The 9,197-nt window shown below is 40.4% G+C and overlaps 1 protein-coding gene across 1 annotated transcript in view; it reads left to right on the top strand.

Annotated features, from left to right (window-relative positions):
- Nucleotides 1–7,284: 7,284 nt before the first annotated feature.
- Nucleotides 7,285–9,197, top strand: part of LOC311056658 (uncharacterized protein) — a 54,682-nt gene continuing 52,769 nt past the window's right edge. Inside the window, exon 1 of the mRNA XM_084073451.1 lies at nt 7,285–7,591. The gene's annotated coding sequence lies outside the window, so the exon portion shown is untranslated. The remainder of the gene's footprint in view (nt 7,592–9,197) is intronic.

The raw sequence follows: 9,197 nt of genomic DNA, 5'->3' as shown, positions 1-9,197 counted from the left end.
ATGAAGCATCTATCCATGCACAGGAAGTGATGCAAACAGCACTTAAAGGGACATGACACCCTATAGGCTGATGCTGTAGTTTACAAACTACTGAAGGTTTAAAAACTACAGAAGGTTTAAAAAAAAGCACATCATAATAATAGAGTGTGTGTGTGTGTGTGTGTGTGTGTGTGTGTGTGTGTGTGTGTGTGTGTGTGTGTGTGTGTGTGTGTGTGTGTGTGTGTGTGTGTGTGTGTGTGTGTGTGTGTGCATACAGACAGTGTGATCTATGAGGTGGAGGACTCACAGGAGGTGTATGATGACGTGGACACAGGAAGTGACATCACAGAGACGACAGTGTGAGGTCCACTAGTCTGGCGTGGCCGGACTTTAGATTTTTGTTATTTGTAAATTAAGTAAATTTAAGTAAACAACTTTATTATTACTTATTAGACTGTTTCTGAGGACGGGGCCTGTTTCCATTGAAACAGATGAAACATACAGTATATAAAGCCACTGATATCAGTGGTTTGTAGAAATGTACAAAACCAATGTTTGTTCTGTCTTGATTGGGTTGATTATGTCAGTGGTTCTCAAAGTGGGGTCACCCCCCAGGGGTCCTTGAGGGGGTTCTAACCCTAACCCACCCCCCAGGGGTCCTTGAGGGGGTTCTAACCCTAACCCACCCCCCAGGGGTCCTTGAGGGGGTCCCCAGCTAAATGAGTTGATATACCATTAACCACTTTAATCTGATATACATTGGCCATTTGAAATCTTAACAAAATGTGATAAATGTGGAATATTTTGAAACACAAATCCTGTATGGGGGTCCCTGGCACAAACATTTTCTAATGGGGGTCCGCGGGCAAACAGATTAATTTGGGGGTCCTTTACATGAAAAGGTTTGAGAACCACTGGGTCATGTGACAGTGGTTGTAGTCATGGAATACTTTCTCTTTGATTTGAACCTTGTGAACAGATGGTCATCATCCAATAATGTGTTATTTAAGTGAATTAACAGGATGTCTAGATTAATATCAGTGAGTCCTGAAGATGACAGCTCTGTTTAAAGTGTCTGAATGACATGTTTTAATACTACAGTAATGTGAAAGAAAGAACTGATATTTAATAGAGACACACAGCCTGATTATACTAACGTAGATGCAGTAATGCTGATATCTGGTCACAAGAGGGCAGTGTTTGGACATTTTAGTATCATGTTGCACTAGTAGTCAGTATTAAGTTAGCACTCGCTTACAACAGTTTTATTGGTGAAAAGAGAACAAAAAGGTTTTACTATCATGTGAAATGTTCATGTTGTACAACCTGTAAATATAAGTTTCTTCTTTCTTTTTCTTGTACATACTTAGCAGTCATTGACTAACTGTAACTCTGTTGTTATCTAGTAAACACATCTTCACAGACATATGAAGTGAATGAAGACGTTGAATACGAGGATATTGGCATCACTGCAAATGAAATGAGAGCATTGGGTCTTCCTGGTGAGTGATATTTATATGTTCATTAGACGTGTTAATGATACACATTCATTATCAAATGAACTCTGATCAATGTATAGTTTATATTACATTATATTGTCATTGTCAGACGTAAGACTATGATAGAACCAGCAGCATGTTGAGATAATTGTACTGTAAGTAGTTTGACTTGTTGTGTTTGTGTTGTTTTAGTTCTGGATGCAGGATCCAGATCAGAGGCTCTGAGACGCAACCATGGAGGAAGATCTTCCTCCTCTTCCTCTTCCTCTGATGATGATGATGATGATGATGAAGAGAGCGTCATCCACAAGCCCCGTTACATCAATACTCAACCTGCAGGAAAGTTTGGAAACTCTGTTACAACCTAAAGCACACAATGGATGTAATACTACTACTATTAATAATAATAATAGTGTGTGTGTGTGTGTGTGTGTGTGTGTGTGTGTGTGTGTGTGTGTGTGTGTGTGTGTGTGTGTGTGTGTGTGTGTGTGTGTGTGTGTGTGTGTGTGTGTGTGTGTGTGTGTGTGTGTGTGTGTGTGTGTGTGTGTACAGATAGTGTGATCTATGAGGTGGAGGATCCACAGGAGGTCTATGATGATGTGGACACAGATCCTGACAGACTGGGTATGAATCATATTATATCTCTAACATAAAGAGTTTACATGTTGAATGAAGCATCTATCCATGCACAGGAAGTGATGCAAACAGCACTTAAAGGGACATGACACCCTATAGGCTGATGCTGTAGTTTACAAACTACTGAAGGTTTAAAAACTACAGAAGGTTTAAAAAAAAGCACATCATAATAATAGAGTGTGTGTGTGTGTGTGTGTGTGTGTGTGTGTGTGTGTGTGTGTGTGTGTGTGTGTGTGTGTGTGTGTGTGTGTGTGCATACAGACAGTGTGATCTATGAGGTGGAGGACTCACAGGAGGTGTATGATGACGTGGACACAGGAAGTGACATCACAGAGACGACAGTGTGAGGTCCACTAGTCTGGCGTGGCCGGACTGTTGCCTCCCACAATGTGTTTCTGGTCATACAGTCTGGGACTCAGACGCTCTGATCATGATTAAAATATGAAGCGGATGTGAAGCCTCCTCCCCACTTCTGTTTAGTCTTTACAGTCGCGCAAATGTATCTTAATATCCTACTATAATTCTAGTAACCTCTGTGCGTTTGTAGTGGAGGTGAAGCTACCCGGTTCTCCTCACTGGCTGGACCAATTGCTCTGATTTTGCACACCGCCATTGACCATTACCATCTGAACACAACTGTGAAGCCCGTTTTTCAATTTCATCACATCTCAGCTTCTTATTAGCGTTTTTGTGTCAAACACTGTCGCCATGGTTACGGGGCTGCCCAGCTATGGGACGAACTGCCTCCCGGGTTGCCAGATCATGTGCGCATATCCCCCCACGGCTGCGCTGCGCCGACCGGGTATGGTCTAGTAAATCTAAATCATCTAAGTATACATAGCTTGATGCTAAGCACAAATGGAAATTAAAACATAAAATGTAAAGATATTTTAAAATATATTTTCTGGAACGGAAGTGCCAGCTTCCTGTCTCAGATTTCGGGAGGTGTAGTTCCAGACTCTATATCAGGGTTTCTCAAAGTGGGTGTACCCTAGGGCAGTGGCGCCGGCGCCTGTTTAATTAAAGGACACTCTGTCCCCCCACTTTTCAGTCCAGCCCCCCCCCCCCCCCCCCCCAAAAAAATATGTTTTTTTTAGCCCCCCACCACGAGCGCAAGGTGGGGGAACTTAAGTATTCCTAAATTAAGAGCTTATTTTTGTTTAAATGACATGTGTCATGGAAATGGAGTTCTTCTCATTTTCATTAGAGCAACCTTGATTTTCCCTTAAATAGAAAGACAAAATGACCTCTGACATCTACACTTCATGGAGTAAAATTTTTTAACCGAAATAACCGAATTAACCCCCCAAAAAAATAACAAAACCACCCGAAAAAACCCCGAAAATGCTCGCGCTGCGCGCGCACATGCGCTACGCGTACGCTTCGCGCGCGCTCATGTGTCCCTGATGTGTTCCCCCCCAGTTCATATTCCATTCCAGCCAAACATGTTTGAGAACCACTGCTCTATATAACATTTGTAGATTGTGGAATAGTTGTGTGGCTACGTGAGACTAGGTCCACTGGACCCTGACCTGCAGACCAGCTGGATGCACATTGAATTAATGGCTCTGTAACACATTGAATTGCCTTGTTGTGGAAATGTGCTATAAAAATACACATACCTAGATGAGCTTATGGGAGCTTATGTTTTACTCTGGTGGTTAATGTGTTAAGAGGGGTAAATAAGCAGGTGGAATTAGTGTTTGTGTAATCTCCTTCAGTTCATAGTTTTTTTCTGGAAGGAAAGAAAGAAAGAGGTTGCAGAGCGAGGGGGAAAAAACTGAAAAAGAAACATTTCAAAGAAACATCTAAGTTCTATATTCTATACTCCGCTTCGAGGTCTTGCTATGGGAGAGCGCCCCCTGGTGCGTCCAGTGAGTCAAGGCCCAAAGCCGACCTCACTTCCCACCCACGCCTTAGCCAAGCCCCAGAGGCCCAGCTAACAAACATGAAGTCCGGGACCAGGCGTAGGATTATGTACAAAAGAATAGCAGTAAATTAGTGTTGATTTATAATTCATTGTTATTATTCATTGAAGAAAACACATTTCATTGTGTGATTTTGATGTATCATGACATTTTTACACAGCAAATATAGTTGGCTGTCACTGGCTATGATTTTATATGATGTTAAAGTTAGTTTACTGTTTAGTTTTACTGTATGACTTTTATATGATGTTAAAGTTAGTTTACTGTTTAGTTTTACTTTATGACTTTTATATGATGTTAAAGTTAGTTTACTGTTTAGTTTTACTATGACTTTTATATGATGTTAAAGTTAGTTTACTGTTTAGTTTTACTATGACTTTTATATGATGTTAAAGTTAGTTTACTTTTTAGTTTTACTATGACTTTTATATGATGTTAAAGTTAGTTTACTGTTTAGTTTTACTATGACTTTTATATGATGTTAAAGTTAGTTTACTTTTTAGTTTTACTATGACTTTTATATGATGTTAAAGTTAGTTTACTTTTTAGTTTTACTATGACTTTTATATAATGTTAAAGTTAGTTTACTGTTTAGTTTTACTATGACTTTTATATGATGATAAAGTTAGTTTACTGTTTAGTTTTACTATGACTTTTATATGATGTTAAAGTTAGTTTACTGTTTAGTTTTACTATGACTTTTATATGATGTTAAAGTTAGTTTACTGTTTAGTTTTACTATGACTTTTATATGATGTTAAAGTTAGTTTACTGTTTAGTTTTACTTTATGATCTATTTTATGTAGAGTTTTGGTGTGTTATATTATCCTCTTTCATTAACCACTATAGTTATTCTTCTATATGCTTGTTGTCGGGCAGAAACCTTGTATCTCCATATTTCTACTTTTTCGCAAATTAATGCCCTTATTCGTCGTAAAAGAGTTTCACACAAAAGGAGGGAAAATAGGAACGCTTCACATCACGACACGTTGTGAACTTGTAAATCTGCTATTTTAACTATTCTAAAATGTTTTAAAATAATAATAAAAAGGGTTTTGGACGTACAAAGTTTCCACCCGACAGCAACAATATACATTTCTTTAACAATGATAAGTTGACCTTTTTTTTAATCATTGTTTTTAAATAACCTAATAAAAATACAAATAAAAATCAGTTTGTCTGGTGTTGCATTTGAATTAAATCATAGTTTATTGCAGGCTTTTGTAATTCAGTGTTTTTCCCTTTCTTAATTGAATTAAATAAGACTTTAGATGTAGGCCTACACAATATTAAACCATGAACAACATAAATAACGTATGGGACTGAGTTAAAACATTTACAGTTAAGATATTGAAGTTTAAATCATATATTTATTATTAGTATACAAAACAATGCATGCATACATAATGTGTTGGTTTACAATATACAGAAAATAAGAAATAATGATAAAATAAAATCATGTTTATTACGTCGTTGGCAGTGAATGAGTTAAAACACATTCGGTGCCAGAGTTTTATTAAAAACGTGTTGTTGAGTGCCAGAGATCTCATCGTTTGTAACGCTGCGCTGTTTAGAGCTCTAGACTCCACGACGAGCACCTGAATTTTATTTAATTAGTAACCTTTTTAAATTTAGAGTAAATGTATAATTAGTATTTTGGAATACTTAGAGTACTTTTTTAAAAGCATGTACTATGGAATATCTAAGTATTTATTTCCTCCAGTACTTTAACTGAAGTACAAACTTGACAGAACAACTTTCACTTACACAGACAGGAGTAATATTTGACCAGGAGTATCTATACTTTTACTCAAGTTACTAGGGTTGAGTCCTCTGTCCACCAGGGGGCATTATCCCTGTTCCCTTCCAGCCATTCAAACCTACATCAGTAGGTTGGGAAGGGACAGTCTGTGGCATGATGTGATTTGCACCTGTAATTCATTCAAACTTAGAAATAACACAGACTTCAGGGGTTCAAACTGTATGTTTATTTAAACAATGTTTATTAGAACTGATCTGAAATGTTTGTTTGTCACCTGGTCTTTCCTCTGCAGTACTGGCACCCCTCTGAATCTGACTTGTAGCTGCCGCAACAGACCAGGGCTAGTCCATTTGGTTTAAGAAGGGGTGGAACGTGCCAAGTACTGTAGATGAGGAGGGGTGTTTTTTAATGTTATGTGGCAGTTTGCTTGTATGTGTTTGGTGCCTGAAATAGGTATTGAAGGGTATTCATTGACAATATGTTTAAGAAGCATTGATGTAATTGTAGATTAACTCATGGGCCTTGGTTTGCCTGGTTTGAGATAATGGATACTAATTACTTTCATGGTGCTTGGTTTGTCCTACCTGCTTAAAAAGCAGGCATGCTACAGGTATGGGGAGTTCAGTTAGACTTGGAGCAACCAGCTGTAAGCACTAAGGGGAGAGCTACTAGGGCCCTTGTTTAAGGGTGTCGCCTGTTTACGTTTCTTAAGTTCCTACCGTAGGTTGTTTTCTTTAGTTTAGTTTGCTGTCAAGTATGTTCGTTTTCTATTATTTTTGTAAAGTCTTATTTTTGATTTTTGTTATTTAGGGCCTTCCCTTATTTGCTGCGCTTTAACTGTTGGTGGACGATTTGGTTGGGTACAAATAAAAGACCCAAAATAGCATCAGGAGGAGAACCGGCAACACACACAGAGAGGCACGCACGCACACACACACATGCACAGCCACACACACACATACGCATGCACTTACTCACGCATGCACGCACACGCACGCACACACACGCTCACAGGCGCACACACACATACACACAGAACACACATTCACTCATCCTTTTCCAAGAAGTGAATGTGATATTGTTTACTGATGTTGTTGGTGTCTTATAATCCCGTAAGGGATGAGTCTTATGACAAGACACGCCGAAAATAAATAACATAATAATAAAAAAGATCATTCATTCATTCATACACACACACACACACACACACACACACACACACACACACACACACACACACACACACACACACACACACACACACACACACACACACACACACACACACACTTCTATCTGTGTCTGTCTTTATGTCTGTCTGCCTGCCTGCCTGCCTGCCTGTCTGTCTGTCTGTCTGTCTGTCTGTCTGTCTGTCTGTCTGTCTGCCTGTCTGCCTGCCTGCCTGCCTGTCTGCCTGCCTGCTTGCCTGTCTGTCTGTTCGGTCTGTGATGGAACAACATGAACTTATAAATAAACACAGTCAGCCACGTGCCTCCTGGTCCCGCCTGGATGAGAAGAAATGTGAGGGAGAGCGCCGCTGAAAGAGCCTTCCACCCAGACCTCCACCCAGACCTCCACCCACACCTCCACCCAGACCAATGGGATTTTAATGAGATGACTGGTGGCCAGGAATCTGTCTGTCTGTACCAACCAACCAACCTGTCTGTCTGCCGTCCCAGCCAACCTGTCTGTCTGTCTGTCTGCCGTCCCAACCAACCAACGGCCCTTTAAAGCTCTGCTTACACCATCCATCCTGGGCTTTACTGGAAAGCAACCGTCCTGGTCAGGTATGTATAGTCTACAGTACAGGGTGTTCAACGTTTTTTTTTCCAAAATGCAGGATGCAGCAGGAGGTTGTGTTATTGAAAACGAGCGCTTCCAAACTCCGACACACTCTGACACAAAAAAATAATCACCTGCACAGAATGTATTGACAGAAAGTATCTCATAACATGTCTCTACGGTGGATTTTTATGAAACAAAAACGTTGCAGATAGAAAGCGGATAATTCAAGCTTTCCGTACAGCTTCCAGCTGCCATGTTGGTGAATCGAACGTTGTTTAATACAATCAGATCGGACTTTTCTGTTTGGATGTATGGGCTTTCAAGGCCAGAAAGTAGTTTTTTGCCACTCAGTAGGCGTTCCCGCATAACTTCCGGGTACGATGATGTCACGCGCATAGCCTCTACTGAGTAACCAGGCTCCCAAGACAAATACGTGTGTGAAGGAAGCTTCTTCCATCAGGCAGAGTCAGGTTACCTCACATCTCCTCCATTGACGAAACCATTTCAGAGGCGAGCAGTCAAAAGCGAACTGGACTGGAGCCACGTGAGGGACCGCCGAGCGAGCTAAAGCCAACGAGTTGCCGTCCCGAACGTTGCGACATTCCCTCTTGAGCATATACGATGCTTGAGTTATATAATATACGGATAGGCACAGAATGGTAAATCATGTTGTGGAGACTGCTCTGCTTCCGGGTTGCAATCCGGTTACGCCCACCGTGGGATTGGCGGCTCATATGCACAGGTTTTCGGGTTTTCTAGGTGCCTAGAAATGCGCGAAATGACATCCGTGCAATTCAGGGGTACAATGCACATGGGACGGCCTTGCACGCCGTGCAGGACCCTATTTGACCAGGAGCACAGCACCAAGGCACACGCATAGATTTAAAACTGCTTTAAATTCACACCTCAGCAAGGTTTACAAAGGCTCCCGACTCACGGCAGGTAAATTAACATAGGAATGAGCCTAGATGCATATCAATTGTCCAATGTGTGACCTGTTGTAGGTGTTAATAGACGTGCGCGCCACGTCATTCAAATACAGTGCAACCACATACCAAATCAGCATTGCGACACTGTAGTGTGTTTCAGCAGGTAAACACCACCAGACTGCTGTTATAGAGGGACATGATTGGTATATGTAAACACTGAGCAAAGTTACATACTATCAGTGGTGCAAAGTAACTAAGTACATTTACTCAAGTACTGTACTTCAGTACATTTTTTAGTTCTTTTTTTTTTTTACTTTACTGGAGTAATTTGTCAGTACTTTTACTCATTACATCTCAGAGGCAAATATTATACTTTTAGTCCACTACAATTATTTGAAAACTTTAGTTAGTTACATTACAAATATAAAACATATTATAAAACATACATTTACCACTCTAGACCTGTTTTATACATAGGATATTTGAAAATAGCCGATCTACAAGCTCACAACGCGTTGCATCGCTCTACATATATATGTGTGTGTGTGTGTGTGTGTGTGTGTGTGTGTGTGCGCACGCACACACACACACACACACACACACACACACACACACACACACACACACACACACACACACACACACACACACACACACACACACACACACACCCCCCCAC

The sequence above is a fragment of the Gymnoscopelus microlampas genome (assembly GCF_963454915.1).
Source record: "Gymnoscopelus microlampas genome assembly, chromosome: 12".
In the NCBI taxonomy this organism is placed as follows: domain Eukaryota; kingdom Metazoa; phylum Chordata; class Actinopteri; order Myctophiformes; family Myctophidae; genus Gymnoscopelus; species Gymnoscopelus microlampas.
This window is presented reverse-complemented; position numbering and strand designations above follow the sequence as displayed.